We start from the raw sequence: 23,695 nt of genomic DNA, 5'->3' as shown, positions 1-23,695 counted from the left end.
TGCATCAAATCAACATGTGGTACACTTTAAACTTATACAATGATACATGTCAAATATATCAATAAAAATATACATTATATACCTATCTAGCCACCACTTTATTTATTTACATGGAGTCCCAGGGATGACTTTTTTTTCCCTGCTTTGATGAACCCAGTGGTGGGAATGGGTGCCCTGGCAAGTGCAGTCCTCACTTGATAAAAATGGGTAGAAGAAACAGCTGGAGCATATGAGCGAGGCAAATAGGATGAAGTAAATATAAGTCAGCTAAACACATGGCGACATCATCTGGGGCATTTTTGCTTGCATATGTTCACATAACATTTCAGCTAGGCTTTAACTTATGCATATCTGTGGGATAGAGGAATCTCTCAAAGAATGAAGAGACTTTATTCAAAAGTGTACAGTGGAAAACTGGTCCTCACAATGGGCTTCCTTGACAGAAAATCACTGGGTCGGCAGTATGTATTCCATCACACATGATTTTCTAGGGTTTGATTCATCTGGTCCAAGTAGGAATAACAATTAGAGCACTGTGCAAAAATAATTGCTTGCTCTGGCACTAATGACTTGCCATGGAACTAACTGAACCAAAATCCACCGCCACCCCCACCCTAGGAAAAATGTTTAAGCAAAAGGATGTGACTATATCTTTGACTCCCATGTCTATGAATTGTGTTTAAGCATCGGCAAGTGAAAGGCAGCCACATTTGGAGCAACGTAACAATGCAGTGCTAGCTGATGTGCCTATTGCATTTGGATAAAGAGAAATGAGAACAAAATGCGCTTGAAAAGAATTTTACTCAGACCAAGATTCTAGTTTGAGGGTGAATAAAGGATATAAAAATTTTGGTCAATGAAATAATAAAAGAATAATACATCTTGAGCTTAGAACATATAAAAGTATCCTCCATACATATAAAAATAAATTCTGCATGAAGGATGCATGTAAGGAATATGATCAAGAAACAAAGAAAACTTTTCTATTCTACTGGGGAAATAATGGACTTATTTTGAGCATATAGGATCTGCAGTTGTCAATCATTAAGACAAAATCAGTTTGGAAAATCATCTGTCAGTATGCACTAAAGCCAACATAGCCATGCCCCATGACCTGCAATTCTACTCCTGGGTTTACAGCCAACAGAAATGGACATAATGTCCATCGAAAGATGTATACAAGAATATTCATTCCATGTATACAAGAATACTCATAGAAAAAATACAGAAAGCAATCTAAAAGTCCATTTAAGAGTAGAACGGACAAATAGTGGTATATTTACATGACAAAAGTACTAAAATGTAATAATAACAATGAATGGGTTTTCCTTATCTCTGGGGTGCTGGGAACATTCTGCTACTTGATCTGTTTTCTGGTTACACAGATGTCTTCATTTTGTGAAATTTCATCAAGCTATTTATTTTTCTCTTTGCGCTTTATTTGTATTTTTCATTAAAAAGTTTACTTAAAATAATGCAGAGCAAACTCTGGATTCAAGTCCTGACTCTATGTCTTACCAGCTGTGTGATCCTAAGCAAGTTAATCTCTCTTAGCCTCAACTTACCAATTTGTACAGCATGGATAATGAGTGTAGTTTATAATTACATAAGCTAATGTGCCTAGCACAAAATATAAGTGTTTAATAAATTTGTGCATGTCATGCGGCAGGCTGATCCCTTCCTGTTGAGCTATAGAAGAAAACAACCTGAGAGTTAAAATTTACATCACTGAAGAGAGGCTCATGGCAGATAAGACAAGGAAGAAGACTGTTTCAAAGGAAGAGCTATCAACAATGTCAAGTGCTGCAGAGAGGTCAAGGAAGATAAGGAGAGGAATGATTTGGCAATATGGAAGTCATTGGTGACCTTTATCTGAGCAGACTGAACCAAGTTAGGGGCAGAAGTCAGACTGCAATGAGAGGTGAGGAAATGGAGACATCTAAGTACCTCTTTCAAGAAGTGTGGCTGTGAAGGAAAAAAATAAAGAAGGAAGGTGTCATAGGTAGAGAAGGATATGAAATTGAGATTACTTTTAATGGGAGAGACTACACGTGAAGAACCGATAGAGAGAGACGGATAACACAGGAGACAGAAAGATCAACAGATGTCTACAGGGAAGTGAGAAAATGGAAACCAAAGCACAAGATAGAGATCTTGAGCAAGAGGAAGAACATCTCTTCCCGCTCTGTCCTGGAGGAAAAAAAGAAAGGATGAGTGCAGATGCTGTATCATTAGTAGGTAGAGCAACTTCTCACCAGGTGGTTTCAATTTTCTAAATAAAGTAAAAGGAAGCATCATATGCCAAGAATGAAGGTAGAATTGATAGGATAGTGGGTAAAACGAGATTTTAAAAATATAATTAAATTAAAATAGCTGAGGAGAATGGGAGAGACTTTAACCTGAGATACAAAAAAAAAAAAAAAAAGTCAAGCAGTATTAAGGTCCCCAGCTCTGCTGTGAGCCATAACTATTTCATGGTGCCAACCTTCAAGCTCATGTGATCTCCAGCAGTACTTTACATCTCTGAGCTATTCTTACAATGACTCTACAATTATTTTTAAGATTCCAGGTGCACAGAGATGACAGATGGTTAAACTGATTCAGGTATGAGTGTTTTGCAAGGTTACTGCAAAGGAAAGACTCATGCTTTCAAATGATAGAAACTCACCTCTAGCTTAAACCTGTTTTCAAAAAAACAATCAGTCTGTATAATTGGAAATTTCAAAATATATCTGTTTCCAGGGATTAATCACCATCATTGAAAATCTGTCTTTTTCTCCACTTCTTGACTCTGTCCTCCTGTCTGTTGTCTTTTTTTTTTTTTTCAGGCAAACTCTTCTTTTTTTGGTGGCAAAAAAGAACACTTGAATCTTAATACATTGTTCCACTAGCCATCTCCACCTCCCCAGCCCTCCAAAAAGGAGAGCATATCTTCCCTGTTAGCTTCAAAAATTACTACTGGAATGACTTCTATTCTATCTTCTTGGATAACAGGCTCACCCCTAAATCAATCATTGTGGCCCAGGAAATTCAGTGCTCTAATTGGCTACCCCTGGAGCTGGTGGGTGGGGTCAGTTCCACTCAAACTACCTGGACTAACAGTGGGGAAAGAATTCTCAAAAAGGAAGGGATGCAGAGATTGCAAAACAGAAAAAAAAAAAAAAAAAAAAAAAGTATCTCAAAATGTTATCACTTGTTCTCATTCATTTTACTTTCCTAGTGTCTCATTTGCAGTCAAACTAAACATGGTCTTTTAATGCCCAGACCTAATATTATACTCTTTATTTTTTGAATACTCAAACCTAAATCTTGTATTTTTCACTTTCTCCTCTACATATCTTCATCAGTCTGTTCCTTACTTCTCACCCTCTATTCACCTACATTCAAAATACTTATTAATCTTCACTTTCTTAAACCTTTCTTTGACCAAGTTAGTTTCAACATTTAAAAAGCAAAGCCATTTTTATTTTTCAATGAATTCAATTTAATTTATTTATTAATCATTCTCAAAATGGTAATGAGTAGCAAAATCCATTTTCAAACTATCTCTTATATTTAAGGACATATTATGAAGTAAAATGTGCAGATATCTTGCCCATGTATATTATTCCGTGCATATTTTGGTAAATTTATATTGGCAATCTAAATTTAATCGACTTAATCACAGAAGTTAATACAAATTGGATCTTGTTGCCTTCAATATTTTTCATTGCTCTGAATGGAAAGACCAGTCACTAACATAGCCCATGGAGCTCAGCATGGTCCAGTTCCTGCTACCCCTTGTCATATGATACCCCCTCTCATGCCCCCTCCACTGCAGCCTCACTGGTCTTCCTTTGGTTCTTCATAAATATCAAGCAACCTCCCATCACAGAGCTGTCACACAGGCCTGACAGGTTTTTCTTTTTTCATATTTCAGAGCTCTGCTCAAAGATCCCATCTTCAAAGGAGAAACTATCCCTGACCTCTTTGACAACATCAGTCCATGCATTAGATTAATTTTCTATTTTTGTAGCACTGTACTGGGTACCTCTCCTTGACACCTTTTGACACAGTTGGAGCTTTACAATTGATTGTGTGATTACTTCATTATAGTCTCTCATACTGTCTATATTATAAATGCCAAGAAAGATAGAGACTGTCTAGTTTTGCTCACTGTTATCCCTAATACCCAATACATTGTTTTGCACATTCTCGGTGCTCAATAAAATGAACTCATGTTTAATGACCCAATCAATTTATTTATAAATTTTTGATACAAAAAAAAATCAACTCTTTTCAGTTGATCCCTTGGCTTATGAAGAAAGAAAGAAGACTATAAAAGAAACTGAAAGAATTTTTACTGAGCTCAGGATTTCACCTTGGGGGTAAAAGAAATTATAAGTGTATATATATATATATATATATATATATATATATATATATATATACACATTTACTAACATTTATTTTCTAAACATTGGTTGTTTGTATATGTTCTGACTAGATTTTTTTCCAAGCCATTTTTCAAGAGACAAAATTGTAACTGATATGCTTTTCTGTCTGCTATCACCAAGAAGTTAAAAAAATTAAAAAGTCATGCATAATAAAAATTTTAGACCTTGGCCACTGTTTAGCATTGTCTAATTATATGCAGTTTAGTTGTCTGATAGCAAATGCTGTATGTATCTTGGCATCAACATTATTGTTTACATATTACTAACTCCTCATGAGAAACATCTCTTCACTTTGTACCCTAGAGGACTCAATATCTCTCCAGGAGATTTATACATATAAATTGATAATAGTCCTCTTTACAAAATTAAAGATGTTGGCCAACTCCTTCTTTGGCAGCTGTCCAATTTGCATAATTGCATTTGCCTTTCTAAATTTCTCCTGAAGTTTCAGTTGAATAAGGTGTTCTTTTGCATTTGCATTTTGAAAAGGCTTAACTGTGCTGCATGAAACAGCTGCCCCTAGCTGCAGTCTTAGATCTGGCTGGTATTGGTGAACTTCCTGTGTGTTGCAAATTACTTTGAGAATTTTCCAATCAAAGGAAAGCCATTAGTATTCATGCACTTATATGAGCAAAATGTTTAGATTTTGTACATTGTCAATTAGCTACAGTGAGCATTTCTAAAGTAACTTTCCAACAATTCTACTCAGTCAGAGTTAATAGCACATTCAGTAGGGTTTGCTTACTCAAAATTGTGCTTAGGATAACATTAACTTAACAGTCAGAGAAGAGAAACATGGGTAGGTATATTCCTCTTATATCCACCGAACACTCTAATCTAATGTTATCGAATCTTTAAATAAACTAGAAGTCTGAAACTGGAGAAGAGCCGATCTCCTTCTCCAAGACCTGCTATACTCATAGGCACCTTCTGAGAAAACAACCAAATGAAATTCCTAATGCATTACTGACTGAGGTTGGTTGTGTGTGATTAGCCTATGCAGGCCTCAACCCATATACTCCCCAGAAGCAACCAATAGGCTGAACCAATAGTGTCTTTGGTAGCCTGAACCAAAAATTCTGCATATGGACTCTGTATTGAATGGTGGCTACAGCAATCCCACACGGGGCTCTGGCTTAGGACATCTACACTCATTCAACATATACATATTGAGAAAATACTCTGGGTCAGGCAGGGCAGCAAGTGGGGTAGACACTGAAGAATGGAGCTTACTAATGGGGAAGTCAAACATTAGTCATATAATCACATGAATGAGTATACATTTAGATTCTAACACACATGCTATGAGGAAGTAAAACAATGTCATGAGAATCTGACTCAATATGAGAGGCTCAAGAAAGTCTTCTCTGAAAAAAAAGAAGCTTGAGCTGAGAGAAAGAAGAAATCAAGGTAAAAAGCCAAAGAATGGGAGAAGAATATTACTAGTAGAGAGAACAGTATTGTGTGATTCTTGTGAGCCATTTAGAAATTAAGAAAAATAAACAACTCAATAAATTAGTGCCACGGGAATGCAGGGAGTGAGGAAAAGAATAGAATGAGCTGGAGACATAGATGGGAGCCAAATCACAGAAGCCCTTGAGGGTTATGTCCTATCTAAAATAACAATGGCAGGTCCCTGAAGGGATAGGAATTGGGCATAGAGAGGAGGTAACATATTCAAAATTGTGTTTGAAAATATTTCTCTGGCTGCAATGCAATAAACTGATGAAGACAAGATACAATAAACCTCCTAGAAGAAAATATAGGCAAAACATTACCTGACATATATCTCAAAAATGTTCTCCTAGGGCAGTCTACCCAAGCAATAGAAATAAAAGCAAGAATAAACAAATGGGACCTAATTAAACTTACAAGCTTCTGCACAGCAAAGGAAACCGTAAGGAAAACAAAACAACTACCTACAGAATAGGAGAAAATTTTTGCAAATGATGAAACTGACAAAGGCTTGATCTCCAGAATATATAAGCAGCTCATATGACTTGACAAGAAAAAAACAAGCGACCCAATCCAAAAATGGGCAGAAGACCTAAACAAGCAATTCTCCAAGGAAGAAATACAAATGATCAATAGGCACATGAAAAAATGATCAATATCACTAATTATCAGAGAAATGCAAATCAAAACTACAATGAGGTATGTCAGTCAGAATGGCCATCATTCAAAAGTCCACAAATAACAAATGCTGGAGAGGCTATAGAGAAAAGGGAGCCCTCCTACACTGCTGATGGGAATACAGTTTGATGCAGCCACTGTGGAAGACAGTATGGAGATTCCTCAGAAGACTAGGAATAGACTTACCATATGACCCAGGAATCCCACTCCTGGGCATATATCCAGAAGGAAGCCTACTTCAAAAAGACACCTGTACCCCAATGTTCATAGCAGCACTATTTACAATAGCCAAGACATGGAAACAGCCTAAATGTCCATCAACAGATGCCTGGATAAAAAAGATGTGGTATATTAATACAATGGAATACTATTCAGCCACAAAAACTGACAACATAACGCCATTTGCAGCAACATGGATGTTCCTGGAGAATGTCATTCTAAGTGAAATAAGCCAAAAAGAGAAAGAAAAATACCACATGAGATCGCTCATATGTGGAATCTAAAAAAAAAAAAAAAAAAAGAAAAGAAAGTACATATATACAAAACAGAAACAGAGTCATAGACATAGAACACAAACTTGTGGTTGCCAAGGGGGAGGTGGATGGGAAGGAATAGACTGACAGGCATACGCAGAATAGATAAACAAGATTATACTGTATAACACAGGGAAATATATACAAGATCTTGTGGTAGCTCACAGTGAAAAAAAATGTGACAATGAATATATATATGTTCATGTATAACTGAAAAATTGTGCCCTACACTGGAATTTGACACAACATTTTAAAATGACTATAACTCAATAAAAAATTTTTTAAAAAAATAAAATAGACTGATGAAAGAGGTATAGTGGATATGAGGGGATCAAATAGAACGAGTTTGCAGGGGTTCAAACTAAAGAAAATGGTACTGTGGGCTAAAGTAGTGGCAGTAGAAAAGGAGAGAAGTGAATGGATTCATAGGATATTTAGGAGATAAATTTGACAAGATTTGTTACAGGGTGTAGACATGTTGAATTTATGAACCCTTGGAGACATCCAAGTAGAGATATTGAATAGATAATTGGATGCATATGTCAGGAACTCAGAGGTCTGGTCTGGAGGAATAAATAATTTGGGAACCATTAGCCAAGTGATGAAAATTGAACCATGGACATGGACGATACTATCAAGAGAGAATATGTGATAGACACAAAAATGTACCACTGCTCACATCTCCCAACAGACATCCTCGAGCTCTTAGCTCCTTCAGCATCTGCCTCAGCTGAGAGAACTTCTTCATAGGCCTTCACACCATCTCTGGGCATCCCACTTCTGGTAAATAAGTAAGGCAAGAGTATGAAAATTTTAATATAAATAAACTGGAAGTCTGAAACTGGAGAAGAAGAGCCTCTCCTTTAATTTAATGGTGAGTGAGTCCATAATTCAGAATGTCCTCCCCTCCACCCCTGAGTTGCCCAAGCTTTGTTGGGACTACACCAGAGATCAATTTCTTTCTCACAGTTTCACTTGAACGTCTTGCACCCCAACCTCTATCAGAACAATATCCGAACTTGAAGACCGACCCTATAAAAGAGTACAAAATGGAAAGGGGAAAGTGCTTAGAATTAACCAATGAGAGAAAGGTAAATCTCCAAAGTAACAGAGAAGAAAGTGCTAGAACATAAGATGGAAAACCTGGATAGCATGGTGTCCTGGAAGCCAAAATGAACGTGTTTAAAGAAGCAAACAGTGGGTAAGAGTGATCAGGAAAAAATTACTGTAAAATATCCATTAAGTTTAAATCATGGAGGTCATTGGAAATCCTAGCCATGGTTGTTTTGGTTCAATACTAGAAACAACCACCATACTGAAGAGGGTTGAAGAGTGAGTTAGCCATGAGAAGATGGACTCACCAAATAATGAAAGCTCTTTAGAAAATTTAGATTTAAAGAAATGGAAAAGATTGAAAGGAATTGGAGGGAGAACATGGGAGTCAAGAAAAGGTTGTTGTTTTTAAGATGGAAAAGATATAAACAAGTTTAAATGTGATTGGAAATAATCCAACTGAGAAGGATACATTGAATAAATAGCAGAGTGAAGGTGGAGAGGAGGATTTGGTAATGTAAGATTTCTGATAAGGCGTGAAGGGATGAGATCCAACACAGTTGGAGAGATTGGCCCTAAGTGATCAGGAGACTATATTCTATACTAAAACAGAAGGAAAAGAGAAGAACATGGGTACAGATGGAACTGTATGAATTTGGTAGCAGGAAGCTGAAGGAGTTCCCATCTGATGCCTTCTATTTTCTTCAGGAAGTAGGAGGTGAAGTCATCTGCCGAGAATGACGAGGAGTTAAGACTATTTAAGGTTCAAGTAGAGTGTAGAATGCTTAAAAAACAATCATTGAAAATAGAGAGAGAGAATTTACCAGGGAATCATTGAAGAATTGGCAGTTAAGTCTACTTAAATTCTTTAAGCAGAATGTATTGGAATCAGTCTGTCTGAGAAGTGACTTTTTTGGTAGTGCCAAACTGTTAAGTTGTAGATACAGAGCAGGCACATAGATATATTCACCCACAGTTGGGCTTTTTTTAGATAAATGTAAAATCAATGTTTAAGAGACAAAGGCACAAGGGAGTCAACAGTATCAGTGAGAGTGTTATTCAGATAAAGGACTGTGGGATCTAAATTAAATAATGATGGTGAAAGAATGAAAAAAGATAAGAAGGTGGGAGCTGATGGACTGGGAGAAAGTAAAGGGGCTACCACATTAGAGAATATTTCTCCAGATCTGAGGATCTTGTTAATATGAAGAATATGATTCAAGTCTGGAGGGGGGACCTGAGATTCTGCATTTCTAACAAGTTCTAAGTGAATGCTGATACTGCTGGTCTGAGGACCAGATTTTAAGAAGCAAGGCATTAGAAGTTCAAATGAGATCAAAAGTCATTTTGAATTTGAGAATGGAGAGAGAAAGAGAGATCATAAGAAGAAGACAGAAGCAATAGGAAAAAAGCAGTGGACAATAAATCAGAAAAAGAGAGAAGTAGAAACAAAAGAAAGCTGGGGCATTTGAATTTGAGAGGAGCTCCAGATGCCCACTTCTGTGGGTGGGCAGATGACCAGGTCACCAAAGATGATATGAGATCACTAGAGCTGCAGAAGCTGAACACTGAACAATGATGAATGGGATTCCATGAAGGACCCTTGTACAGCTGCTAACGAGGCTTCCTCTGTTGCTGTTCATCCCCTCACATCTTTCCAGAATATCCCCATTCACATGAAGTTGCCTGAGTGACTCTCTGTCCTGATCACCCAGGAGAATCTGACTAAAGAAGATGCATTGCTGGTCATGGTCAACTAGATTGTAGTTCAGTGTGGGAGGGATACCCACACTATTATTACCAAATAACTCTATTTCAACTGGACTTTTAAGATGAAATTCCAACACATTCCAGAGTCCCAAAAGACAAGATAGGACAATCTGTAAAATGATTAAAAAGAAAAAAGAATGGAGTGGTTTTGGCTTAAACATATCTGAATAGTAAGGAAGGGGAAAGGAAACTATTAGAACTTCTAGAAAGAAAGATCCTATCCTGACTTTAAGAGAAGAATCTTAAATCTAGAGGACTCAAAAGAGATTATCTTACTTTAGGCTCAGGTGATAATAGGTGTGTCTGCAAAATCCATTTTTCTATCCCTTCCTATAAACCAAATCTTCCCCAAAAAAGCTGTAAGCTGCCTTCTAGTTCTTGAGTAAGCAGCTAAAGATTTCCTCAAATGCTGAGTGGAATCAACCATCAGGGTTTATATTCAAACAATGACAAAATAATAAAAATGATAAATGAAAACAATATGTGTCATTCAAAGTGAATTGATCCAACTCAAGCCCAGGAGGAAAAATAAGGTCAGATTAAACAAACACTAATAATGTCTGATTTTACTATTAAATTTTGTGCTTAATGTTTGACTTTCTTTAAATCTTGTCCTGGGTAATAACGATGCTTCCTTGGAAATGTAGTGATTAGCTATTAGCAAATGTTTGTTTTGAAGAGAGAGTTCTAAGTTTCATGGAAAGAAAACAACAATTGAAAAGAAAAACAGGCTTACAGCTGTAACCTCAAAACCATACTTCAAAAATTAAACTCTCTAGACCACAAACAAGCCCCCTTACCCAGGCGCAGGTGGGTAATAAGTGTATATAAGTAATAAGCTATGATGTCATAAGTTTTCCAGCAGAGTACTTAGGAAGTAGCAAGCAGCCCTGTGTTAACTGCCCTTGCAAGGCTGAAATCTGTAATGAGATGACAAATGGCACAAACATGTGCCGTTCAACAATAGCTTCATTGCATCAACCTGAATCAATAAGAAACAAAGTCATTTCCGGAACCATAACCCACTGGTAAACATGGGGAGCAACAGGTTTTCCTGATACTCCACCATTCACATAAACTAGGCAAATGCCCATTCCCAGGTTAGTCTTGTACACCTGTACATTTTGGGGCAGAAATCATTATTTAATATAAACCAGAAATTTACACTTCAAGAAGTGTAACAATACTTGAAACTGGCCACAGATTATTCCAGGAAGACTATTTATGGTAGTCAGGCAAAAGGAACTGATTACCCAGATTCTTGTATATATGGAAAAATTTGATTCTCATAACTACACAGTTCAACTTATGATGCAGAGCTTGTCAGTATCATCAAGTGAGCTCATTCTTTATTGAATTAGAGAGATCTTACCTTGACAGAAGAGTAGACACGTGACATTAACAGTGCTGTGCTACTCCCTGTATAACAGGATCTCTGAACTCCAGGGCATTCAATGATATACAGTTTAATCAAAAAAGGCAGAAGTCTGGCCTAAAAAGAAAAAGTTGCAGTTTACTAGATTTTGGAAATTTGAGGCCCAAAGAGACAGGAGAAAAAACTTGCACACTCGCTCTTTCCATTTCTTACACACTTTTCAAAATAAGCACTATGTTTTTTGTTTTAATGGCTTTTATTTCTTAACCTCTTAATAAATTACCCAGTGCTTAAGCTCATCATGTACCCAAAATAGGGATCACAAATTAAAATACCTACTGGGGTTAGGAAGATACAGCAAAGGAGTAAAGTCATTTTTATGTCAAGTTAAAGAAAACATGCAGTAGTGAAACCTGGCAACTTGTAAAGTACACGACCCATTGGAGGGTCTTAATATTTACTTACTTCCACTCACTTGTCACCCATGGAAACGCAGGTCGAGTATTGCCAGATGTTCCAAATTTTCAAGATATACTGTAAATCTGAATTTTTATGTGCTGTCTCCTGGATATTAAATTTGGCAACAATTTGAACATTGTTTGGAAATGCATGGGGACTTCTAATTGGGATGGTTTTTAGTGAGGTCATAAATTACCATGCCTTCTCTGTTCCAAGCCCTTAGCCATGATTGGAAATGTATAAAAATATAAAAGCTATTATGACATTAGCTGGGGACAAGACTAAGATAAATATCTCCACTGGCCAGCAGCAGAACAGAAAGTCAAGGCAGTGAACAAGGCAGGCGGATGAGTAGCCAGAACCCAGCACCCTCCCTGAAGCTTCAGCTGGGTTGGAACTATCAGACACAAGTAGGATGCTTAGAAAACAACTCACTTGCTGCTAGGGACTGTGGTTTATTAGGAAGTGTTGGATCTGAGAAAGGAGGAGAAAGAAAAGACTCAGCCTTAAGACCAGAAACTTATTCAAAGACCGCCTAGCTTCATAATTCTATCCGTACTATCCTCAATGTAACCGTGGACCAGGAGCCCCAAAACAAAACAAACTCTAGAGATTTTGTCAATGCTGTCTACCAAGCCAGTATGATAATTCTCTAATCACACTAGCTTTTTCATTCATCCACTCAATGATTTACTCAACAACCGTTTATTGAGTAGCAGGACATGTCAGGCATTATTCTAGGTTCTGGAGAAAAAGGAGTGAATAAAACAAAGAACTTGCATATTGCAATTACATTCTAACTACAGGGGAGGGGGCAGCATGGGAAACACATCACAAATATACAGAAGAATATATATGTCAGAGGGTAAAAGTGCTAGGAAGAAAAAAGAAACTAAGGTAAGGAGGAAGAAGAGCACCAAAGCGGAAGGAAGGAAGCCCCAGAGAAGACCTAGTGAGGAAGGAGCCAGCCATACAGGTTTGTAGGGGACACGTGTCCCAGGAAGACAGCACAAGAAGTTCAAATGCTTCAAGGCAGGAGCACAATGCATTCGAGGAGCATCAAGGAGACCAGTGTGACACGAGAGGAGTGAGCAAAAAGAGAGGTAAGAGTAAAGGGTGGAATTGGAGCAAAAGGCCAGAGCATAGAGCCTTCTAGACCATGTTAAGGTCTTCGGCTTTTACTCCCAAGTGAGGTGAGAAGCCACTGGGGGGTTTTGAGGAGATGAGAGACATGATGTGACATATATTGAGAAGACCAGTATGACAGCCTCATTGAGAAAAGACCAGAGTGAACTGTAAAAAGAGACAAAGAAACAAATTAGAAGCCTATTCCAGTAATCCAGGCCAGAGATGAGGATGGCTCAGAGCAAGAGGGAAGCAGTGGAGGTGGTGATAAATGGTTAAAATATGAAAATGTGTGGAAGATAGAGGTAAGAGGATTGCTGTTAAATCGAATGGGGAGTTTGAAAGAAAGAGGGAAGTCAGAAAATGACTCTAGACTTTTTGGCCTCCATAGCTGGAATAATAATATTGCCATTTACTGAGACTGGAAAGTATGTGAAGAGGTTAGATTTGAGGTTGGAAGTTGGGTGAGAATCAGAGTTGGAGTTTTGGGACATGTTAAGTTTGTGGTATAGGGAAGATATCCAAGGGGAAACTTCATGTAGAAATCCCAAGGGGAGGTGGAGGCTATGGGTAGAAATTTAGAAGATATCAGAGGAATCATGAAATTTAAATCCACGAGACTAGATGAGATCAGCAAAAGAGAGCATGTAGATTTTTCAGGCGGTTTGAGTAGCACACTCCAACCATACAATTTGAGAAGAGTTTAACAAAGGGTCTTTTTAAATGGTGTGGCAGATTATAGGGTAAAGAATAAGGAATAATGCACTACCCTAATAGCAGGTAGCCTAAAGGGGTAAGGGGAGGGGGGAGTTACCAAGAACACAGAGGAGGTCTTGACTAAAGGAAGAAGGCCCCCTAACAAGAGCTGTAATCTTCAGTCAAGGGAGGCCACACAGCAGTTAGGAGGATAGAAGAATAAATACCCCACCTCCACTCTCTTCCCAACCTCCAAAAGGAAGATAAGAGCCAGGGAATCTGTTGAGACAGTGCATTCAAATCACTTCTTAGGGCACAAATCAAGGAGAAAGCAAATGTGGAGAGACAAAGAAAGATATTCAGATACAGAAAACAAACCTGTGGTTACTGGGGAAAGGGAAGGGGGTGGAGGGAGAGATAAATTGGGAGTCTGGGACTTGCAGATACAAATTACTATATATAAAATAGATAAACAACAAGGTCCTACTGTATAACACAGGGAACTATATTCAATATTTTGTAATAGCCTATAATGAAAAAGAATATGAAAGGAATATATATATATATATGAATCATTATTTGTTGAAAAGACTATTCTTTCTTTATTGAGTTCCTTTGACACCTTGCCAAAAATAAATTGATCTTAAATGGAAGGGTTTATTTCTAGATCAATTTTTTCCATTGATTGATATGTCCATTTCTTATAGTCCTGCACTGCCTTGATTACTGCAGCTTTGCAGTAAATTTTGAAATCAGGAAATGTGAGTCCTCCAATTTTGTTCTTTTTCAGGATTGGTTTGGCTAGTCTAAGAGCCTTAAGTCTACGTATAATTTTACAATTGGTTTCTTAATTTCTTTTTTTTAAAGCAGCTGGAATGTTGATAGGAAGTGTATTGAATCTGCAGATCATCTTGAGGAGTATTCCCATCTTAACACTAAGTCTTCTAATCCATGAGCAAAAGGCAACTTTTCATTTATTTACATCTTCCTTAATTTCTTTCAAAAATGCTTGATAGTGTTCAGTGTATAAGTATTGCACTTCTTTTGTTAACTTTATTCCTAAATATTTTATTCTTTTTGATGCTAGTGTAAATAGAATTGTTTTCCTAATTTCCCTTTTAATTGTTCATTGCTGAGTATATAGAAATACAATTGATCTTTGTATACTGATCTTACACCCTGCAACCTTGCTGAATTTGCTTGTTAGCTCTAATAGGTTTTTTCCTAACGTGGATTCCTTAGGATTTTTGTATATAATATCATCAGCTTGCCAAACTGATGCCAAACTATTTCTTTTGCCTAATTGTCCTGACTAGAACCTCCAGTAGTGTTGAATAGAAGGGAACTATGTATTTTTTTTTAATTCATAGTCAAACATGATTTATTTCAGTAACTTAAAGGTCATTCAATATGATAATGTAAGTTAAAGTAATATATTGGATGAGAAATTTCAAATGATCAATTAAATTTATTTATGTAAGGAATACATTATTGTGCTTGCTATGTGCTAGATGGTTGTAAGCACTTTACAAGAATTAACTCATTGAATCTTTAAGACAATGCTACGATTAGGTGCTGTCATTCCCTCTATGACACATGACAAAATCAAGCCAGAGTTAATTTGTCCAACATAACACAGCAGTAAGTGACAGAGCTGGAACTTAACCCCAGGCATGTTGGTCCAGAGTCCTATCTCTTAACCAGATGAAATATTGATTCACATAGATAGTTATTTATCAAGTAGTTTAATGATGGAATTTGAGAAGCATTCTTTTAAATGTCACAAAAAAGACAAGGATGCCAGCTCTCACTACTTCTATTGAATACTTTAGTGTAAGTTCTAGTAAATGCAAGTCAATAAAATGTTTTGGCATAATAATTGGACAGGTAGAGACCTAACTATCATCGTTTATGGAAAAATACGGTTGTCTGCACAGAAAATTCAATAGCCTCTAAGTTCAGCCATTACAATTTTTAAAAGCCAGCAGATTTATGAATAAAAGAGCTCCATACAAAAAATTGACACCATGTTCCTAAGCATTGGTAATAACCCATTAGATAATATAACCAAAAAATTCCATTCAAAACAAATACTAGAAGATATCTAGTATTTGTTAACAAAAGATAAACAAGTGAGGGAATGAAGCATTTGAGAAAAGAAAAGAATGTAGACCAGTGTGACTATAGTATAGGGTTTCTGCAAGGGGCGTTCAGAAAGGGAACTTAGCCAGATGAAAGAGGTTTCAATATACACTACATTGATGGGTTTTGAGCAAGGAAGTGGCAAATTAATGTAATAACTAGGGAAATTTAATCTGACACCAGTTAAATGGAATCCCTTGGTCTTAGCAGCCCAGAAATTGTGATGCTGGCCGTTAGTTGTAACCACCGCCTCTGGTGGAGATTTTTACAGCCAGAGCGTTCTCAGTGAAGAGCAATCTACGGCCACTGGCCCAAATAAAAGGAAAACCAGTGTTTTAGATCTGATTATATTTTTCCTGTACAGTAAAACTGAAAAGCAGAAAAGACCGCTACAGTGCTGATTGTCAGACAAACTCCATTTGGCCTTCATATTTTCAATATGAGGTCAAATGACAGAATCTTGAGTCATCCAGCAGCCTGGTGGATGACCAGGTCTTCTCTCTAGTGACTAATTTTGGCATCTAGAAAAAAGACTAAAAATATTACTGTGATCATAGGCCAAATTCACTTATTTAAAAAAATGAGACTTCAGGCTGGTTTCATAAACTTGTAATGAAACCACAGTAAGAAAAGGCAATAACTCTAAGGGTTAAACCACAGAATAAGATTTTAACATCTAATCCTGATGTTAGTTTGGCACTGTATAGAGGGTCTAAGTCCCCAACGGACCTATTTTTGCTAATCAGAAACAAATATATTCAGACCCTTATCTTCTTGAACTTCTCTGTAACAATTTTCATTCACCAGTATTTATAGGGCCCCTGCTTTGTATCAGGCACTGTGCAAAGTCCAGGGAACTGAGCCAAGAGCAAAGCCGATGCAGCACCTGCCATCTCAAAGTTTACATTCTTGCCTGGAGTCCACGCTGCTGAACACTCATCTAGGAAAGCCCTCTCCAGAGTTCTCCCTGCCTCCCTCACCACTGTCTCCTCCGCTGGCTCCTTTCCTTTTGCTTTTCTCTTCGTATCAGTTGCCCTCAATCCTCCACCGTCCTCTCTCCAGTATTCTCCCAGAGCAATCTCATGTACTCCCTTTTTTTCTCTTTCATTTATCCTTAAAAACTGTATCTATGGATTGTGATCTATATGGATTTCATACAGGAATTCGTATACACGTGTATTACTAGGTGCCACTGTTCTCAACATTTTGCAAATATTAACTCATGTAATTCTCCTAACAACTACTTGAGGTAGATAGATACTATTATTTTGTCCATTTTCCAGACAAGGATACCAAGACACACACTGACTGAGAAAGAGGCAAAACTAGAATCTGAACCAAAGCAGACTGTGCTTTAAACCACTATGCTATGCACACTCTGATGACTTCAACCTCCATTGGATGCCTTCATTTTACAGATTATTAAATCAGAGCTTTCTGTATTAATTCATGTTTTCCAAAGTCTACCAGAAATTTATGCCTGAACTTTCACGGACAACTCAGAAACACCATTCCTCAAATTTCTCCTCTTCCATGCTCCACATTCTATATTCAAGTCCCCTTCAATTTCCTTTTACAACAGAGTCCTAACAGACCTCACTGCCTCAGCAGTTCTCATAGAATAATCCAAGATCATATGCGTGTTTCTGAGACCCTTTCCAGGGGTCCACAAAGTCAAAATTATTTTCATAATAATACTAAGGTGCTATTTGCCATTTTTACTGTGTTGATATTTGCACTAAGGGTGCAAAAAACAGTGGGGGTAAAAGTGCTGACAACTTAGCGTTAAGTCAGTGGCAGAAAACTATAGTCAAACATTATTGCAATCTTTGCCACCATTATTTAAGAATATCTTTGATGAAGCAATAAAAATGACTGGTTTTTCAAAATCTTAACTCTTGAGTACTCATCTTTTAAATATTTTGGATGAAATTAAAAATACATATAGAGCACTTCTGACATATTGGCACTGCCTGTCTTAAAAAAAAGCAATTAGGTAAATGTTTGAGTTGTAAGCTGAATTTTTACAACACTTTTTAATGAATATGAGGAAAATGCAAATATTGGAAATTTTGCATCTGATTCCATGAGCCTGATTTTGTCCCAATATTTAAAGATTTTTCTGTTGAGGTCAGTGATGCTATTAACAAACATAATATTTTTATATTGTATATGGAAATGTGTCAACATCTGGAAGATTTACATAACTTAAGAAATCAACATTTTTCAAATGACCGATATATGATGTCACAAAATCACATATGGGCAAAAGAGTCACTCAAAATGCAAGATAATTTTTAAGGCAACATAGTAACAAATATGGTTTCAGATTCTACATTGCAATAAGTTTTATGAAACTACCATTTATAGAATTCCAATTTGTTATCAAAGAATATCTAGGCATTCTAAGCTTGGAGTTCCTCTGCTATGACACAAGCCCACTGTGTGCGGAGCACGTACCTGGGCTCCTCTGCATCCCCCCACCAGGGGATTTAGAGAGTAAGAATAATGGATGCAAACATGAGGTTCATGCTGCTTGCTGTGCCATGAGTAATGATCCAAGAATTTCATGTCTTCTGCCAGCATCCACAAAACAGGGACAGGCTTATTTGTTAGCTCGTAAGCGAGGTAAAATCTCAAACTATTCACAGTTCTTGATGAGAAATGAGTGAGGAGAAAATCTTTTGACTAGATAAAGTGATGGTGTGAGGCAATCCCAGGGAATGGATTAAAATGGTTAGGATAGAAATAGTCTAAGGAGGACCACAACTACAGGTCATAGGCAGCCACTGAATGTGTTTATTATGAGTAAAACATGACAAAAGTGTTACTTTAACACAATTAATCTGACTACGGTATGCCAACAGCAAACATGAAGCTGGAACTAGACCCAAGGAGCAAGAGCCACAGCAATTAACGTTTACTGAGTGCTTATTGCGAAGGCGTTATGATACGGATTCAATTTAATTCCCTTTATGACTGAACAAGGTCATTATAATAAATATTAATACTTAAACAGTGCTTGCTAAGTGAACAGCTTTAAATACATAAACTCACTAAAGATGCTCAACAATGTTATAAGATGGTACTACTATTATCACCACTATACAAATAAGGAAACCAAGACATCTAAACATTTAGTAACTTGCCTAAGGTCACAACAAAGCACAAACAAGCGAATGGTAGAGGTAGGATTTGACCCTAGGAAACTTTTCTCCCAGAAACTGTGTTCTTAACCACTATTCTATACTTCCTCTTTCGTAAGACATGCACAATCGCTATACCCATTCTACAGCTATGTAAAGAAGTACAGCAAAATTGTCACCTACCCAGAGCAATAAAGCCGGTAAGAGGTAAAGCCGAGAGTACTTTGCTAATTTTAAATAAATAGAGACTACATAGTCATTTGTATAAATGTCAATTTGTAGACTTAATTTCGTTCTTTTCAACTGACCACCCCCTTTCTTATTTATTTATTTATTTTTTTGGTTTGGTACAGTTGTACATTACAACACGATTACCGCTGTAGTGTTACCTAACACCTTTATCATGTCACATAATTATCATTTCTTTCTTGTGTTAAGAACAGTTAACATCGATTCTCTTGGCAACTTTGAAGTTTATAATACAGTATTGATGACTATAATCACTATGTTGTGCATGAGATTGCCAGAACTTATTCATCTACCAGTTGCAAGTTTGTACCCTTGAACAACAGCGCCCCATTCCCCCATCTCCCAGCCCCTAACCTCCATTCTTCTTGCTGTCTTTACAAATTCAGGTTTGTTGTTTTTTTGTTGTTGTTGTTGTTGTTTTAAAGATTCCACGTGTAAGTGATAAGGGTAGTTGTCTTTCTCTGACTTAATCTCATTTTGGATAATGCCTTTAAGTTCCAACCATGTTGTCGCAGATGGCAGGATTTTCTTCTTTCTTCTGGCTGAATAATATTTACATATACATATATACATATGTATATGGTTTTGATTTAAAAGAATTCTTTTGATTACTGTTATGCAGAGGGCCCTGACTCAGACTTAAACTAGACCTGCACTCATTATCCTGGTGACCAAAATAGGCAAATGAGGTAAGCAATGTCTTACCGGATGACATCACTTAACTTAGGACTCTGAGAGTGACTAGAATCCAGCTGAAAACTCAGCGTCGGCAACAACTGGAAGCAGGGCCCCACTCTCCCCCTTTCTCTCTCTTCCTCTGGTATCTCTGCTTCTCTCTGACCATTGACGTCATTCTCAAGTCAGATTTTCTCCATGAAGCTGAAACTACGTCTGTTGTCATCTCCAGGCTCACACCTTACTAGCTTCACCAGCAAAAAGGGAAAAAAAACTTCCCCAATTACAGTTCAAAAAATACCCAGGAAAGGACTCCACTTAGTCTAGCTTGAGTCATCAACTCACTTTATGACTAATCTTTGTGAGCAGGAGGGTAATGCACTCACCCAGGTCACTGATCCATCCCTGGAAGGGGGCAGGGCTGGGATCTATAAGGAGCAAGCCAGGAAATAATGATTGGTACTCCCTTCCACAACCATGTGATTGTAGTTCAACAGCTATTCCCTAAAAGAAGTAGCCCTGGAAGGGGTGGGGGGATGGTCTCAGACAACCAAGAGTAATAGCTCTTGACAACATCTGAACAGGGATTCTTTCTATTTGGCTTTGGTATCCTTGACATTTGAAACACATTTTGGAATTTAGTACATAATTCAGTTCAGTACAAGGCTGGGTTTCTTTGCCTTACTCACAGATATCTGGACTTCTCTAATGAGACAGTGATCTCCTTGGGGAAGGGGACTGAGCTCATACAGGGTATTTTCATACATGGAGTAAATTCCTGTTAAAATAACGTTCAGCCAACCTTCGTGGCCACACTGTAAATGTGAAAAGCTTTCTTGGGTTGAGGGCAACAGTAGTTTTAGGGAGACTGCCATTGTTCCCAAGCAGATGGTCCCCACATTGCTTTGTCTTTATAGCACTAACAGCTCACTGTCACTAACAGCTCCATGTAGTTGAATTAAATGCCCATTGATTTCTGACTCTATGATGGTACTTAATACATTCCAGGTTTTTTAATGTTTATATTATACTCTTAACACAGCCTGTTTTTAAACTTAAAATAATATCTACTATTTTTTAAGCACTTAGTTTGGTGTTTTTATGTATCTTAGAAAATTCAGCGAAGCTAGGATTTACACACAGACACACAGACACAGACACAGACACAGACACACACACACACACACACACACACACACACACACAGTTAAGATGACTGTAGAAGCTGAGGTCTAGAGAGACTTAGAAGTATGCCCAAGCTCACAACCCTTGTGTGTGGTATAGTCAGAGTTCCCATACAAGTCTGTCTGACATCTAAGCCTGCCTTATGGCACTATTTGGCAAAAAAAGAAAAAATCACATCTTAATTGCATCCCTAGCTATTGCACAGTTAATGTTTCCTTTGAAAGCCATTAGTGTACATTCAGTCCAAGCAGAAATGTTCACCTCCTAACATAGTGACACTTTCCCTTCCACACACCCAGCACGGAATTTCCAAACATTCATAATCATCTTCACGTTAAGCTACTTGTTTAGAAAAGTCATCATCTTGAACACTTTTGGCTGTCAAGAACTGGGACAAATTTGAGTTCTCATGGCCCAGAGATGATTTTCTAAAATTACCTTCAGGAACAAAATCATCACCAAGATTTTGGTTGGTGAGAAGAAAAACTCTGGGTTTTTTTAAATTTTGGGGGTTTTTTGTTTTTTTTCCTTACCAAAGAGATCTTCCTCACATGTTCTAAAAACCTAATTTGGGGCAAATATCAAAACCAGCTTCAACCAAAAAAAAAAAAAAAAAAAAAAAGAGTGAGTAATAGCCAACCATTAGCTAAAGGCCTTGAACACATCACTCGTGTCAACACCTCTCCTTCGGGAAGCCATGATGTTAGAGTCACCAAGAAAGGCAAAAGAAAAAATACTTCACTGAGCCATGTGAACCCAGCAGGGATGACTAAAGAGAACGGCCAAGTGGTCCATAAGCAGGATAACTGTGGGTAGGAAGGGAACCATGAGGTCTAACCCAAAACTGTTTATATTTCATAATGATGACTACAGAATCACATGAGATAAAACACATTTGGTACCAAAAGTAAAGATGTTTCTCCGTTTGTAATTATAGAATAAACTCAGTAAACATGATCTGAATCCAACAAGATTCCCTAAATTTTCCTCTGGAACTAAAAGGACCCAAAGAGTTTAGACAATGCATTTTGGGGTTATAGTTATTTCCCCCCCCCCCCTTTGGTTTTCTGAAAGAAGTTGGAGTGTACCAGCTGATGTCACTGACATAGCTTGACATTGCTGCAGGAGAGGAGATAGAATCAAAAGACAAGGAGACAGATTTAAATTGACATTCTCTTGACTTCACTGGTTGCTGAAAAAGTATTCTTCCTAACAAATTGGAGCCTAACTGTAATGGAAAGAAACTCACAGCCTAACTGTAATGGAAGGAAAGTCCTGTGATAGCTTAAAGAAATGTACAAATGGTATTATGTGTGATAATTTTGATATCAAATCTTCATATACTCTTGTTTATCTGAATAGTCAAGAACATAAAATAACATATTGTCTGTATGCTGTGTACATATACTCTAATAACTTTAATAGTAACTTCACGTTTTTTGGAAGGAGAGAACTTATTTGTTTTATGTATGGGTTTGGGTTTGGGATGTGTGTGTGTGTTTGTAAGCCATTTTTTAAGAAAAAAATATTATATATCCACACAATTATATGGTAGGCAACACAAAAGAAGAAAGTCTCATTTATAATAGTGACAATAAAAGAAAAAATTCCAAGGAATAAATATAATATAAAATTTGCAAATTTATGTGAAGACTTTTTTTTAAAACACTGAGACAGGGGACCAAAGAGACCAGACAGCTGGAAAGGCACCATGTTCTTAGATAGGAACACAAGAATACCGATTTCCCCTACTATAATTTAAAAATTAATATGATTTCATTAAAATAACCATAGAATTTTTACAGCTGGATAAGCTAATTCCAAAGTTTACGTATAAAATAAACATAAAAGAACAACTAGGATAGATCTGCAAAAAAAAAAAAAAAAGTTTTGTAAAGTGGAGGAAGTAGCCTTATTAGATATTTATAGATATTTATAACATATTATAAAGCCATGGTAATTAAAATAATCTGTACCTGCACAAGACTAGACAGAGTCAACAAAACACTACAAAAAGCCCAAAATTAGAGTCGAATACATACAAGAACTAAGCATTTAATGAATATGGCATTATAAATTGTTGGGAAAGACAAATTAATAAATGGTGTTGGAAAACAAGGTAATCATCTGGAAAACAAGTTTACTCTATCTGTAGCACCTTTACACATAATACATTTCAGATGGATAACTTATAAACATGCAAAAACTCAAATATGAAAGTTGCAGAAGAAACCATGCTGGGTTTTTAAAAATACAATCTTATGAATGGATAAAGAAGATATGGTATATATATATACAATGTAACTAACACTACTGAGCCATAGAAAAAGATGAAATCTTGCCATTTGGGACAACGTGGATGGACCTTGAGGATACTATGCTAGAAGAAATGTCAGACAAGGAAGGCAAATACCATATGATTTGGCTCATATGTGGAATATTAAAAACAAAAACACAAACAGAGTAAGTGATTAAACCAAACTAAACACGTAGATAGAGTAGTGGTTACCAGAGGGGAAGGGGTGGAGGGAGGGTGAAATATGTAAAGGGGATCAACTGTATGGTGATAGATGAAACTAAAATTTTAGAGATGAGCATGCTGTAATGTATACAAAATCAGAAATACAATGTTGTACACATGAAACGTATATAATGCTATAAGCCAATGTTATTACCTCAATTAAAAAAAAAAACCCAAAAACCAAACAAACAAAAAGA

At 37.0% G+C, this 23,695-nt stretch overlaps 1 long non-coding RNA gene across 1 annotated transcript in view; it reads right to left on the bottom strand.

Annotated features, from left to right (window-relative positions):
- LOC116156461 (uncharacterized) overlaps positions 1-23,695 on the bottom strand; it is a 117,554-nt gene that overhangs the window by 18,886 nt on the left and 74,973 nt on the right. The window contains exon 7 of the long non-coding RNA XR_010383138.1: positions 11,298-11,417. This is a non-coding gene — a long non-coding RNA (uncharacterized LOC116156461). The remainder of the gene's footprint in view (positions 1-11,297; positions 11,418-23,695) is intronic.

This window comes from Camelus dromedarius, chromosome 11 (genome assembly GCF_036321535.1).
Source record: "Camelus dromedarius isolate mCamDro1 chromosome 11, mCamDro1.pat, whole genome shotgun sequence".
Lineage (NCBI taxonomy): Eukaryota > Metazoa > Chordata > Mammalia > Artiodactyla > Camelidae > Camelus > Camelus dromedarius.
This window is presented reverse-complemented; position numbering and strand designations above follow the sequence as displayed.